The sequence below is a fragment of the Epinephelus moara genome, chromosome 10 (assembly GCF_006386435.1).
Source record: "Epinephelus moara isolate mb chromosome 10, YSFRI_EMoa_1.0, whole genome shotgun sequence".
Lineage (NCBI taxonomy): Eukaryota > Metazoa > Chordata > Actinopteri > Perciformes > Serranidae > Epinephelus > Epinephelus moara.
Window position 1 is genome coordinate 37,315,815 of NC_065515.1, and position 796 is coordinate 37,316,610.

Genomic DNA, 796 nt, shown 5'->3' on the forward strand with positions numbered 1-796 from the left:
GTATTAGGCTACCACCCAGTGCAACTTTGATCAACACTGTTAATGGAATAATTGCTGATAGACTGTAACTATTTGAACTTTGTTTTTACTTTAACAACATGCAAAGCCTATTTAGATATTTTTGTGTTTCGATTATCTTTAAGTTTAAGGTGTGTTACAGTTAAGACTCTTACCTTAGGCTGCGACCATCCTAATAGGATTATTCAGAAGATACGTTCTTGCTGTATGTTGGAAAATATCTTCCAAGATGAATTAAGATCTTAACACTGAGAGGGAGATTATATCCTCTAAGAACATAACATAAAAACCCAGTAATAGCCTCCAGTAACAAAGGCCTTCTCTGACACGTCACTCTGCTCTGCAGTAGGTGTTTATTCACTGCAAACACGCTTAGCAGCAGCTTGCCGTGATCGTATAGTGGTTAGTACTCTGCGTTGTGGCCGCAGCAACCCCGGTTCGAATCCGGGTCACGGCAGGATTTTGAGATACTCTGTTTCTGTATGTTAAAAAGTTCTTGGTATTACAGTTTGACTTTAAACACTTTCACCCCAGGTTTAGAAGAAACTTGTTGTTACAGTGTCCAAATAACCACAACAAAGCAACAGAATAAGAGTGAACGTAGACATAAATTAGTTAATTATAAACTCTGCACCACATTATTTAAATTTAGCAGCACATGGACCAACTCCAAAATAAATATATAATATGTTTAAGCTTGAGCTGTAACCTTAATACACCAACAAACAGCCTAAACTATACACACACTGCACTGCTACACTAACAGCTGAGCAAAATT

General features: G+C 37.4%; 1 non-coding gene across 1 annotated transcript; it reads left to right on the forward strand.

Moving 5' to 3' along the window:
- The first annotated feature begins 403 nt into the window (after positions 1 to 403).
- On the forward strand, positions 404 to 475 carry trnah-gug (transfer RNA histidin (anticodon GUG)). The gene has a single exon. It is a non-coding gene; the product is annotated as a tRNA-His (tRNA).
- Positions 476 to 796: the final 321 nt, after the last annotated feature.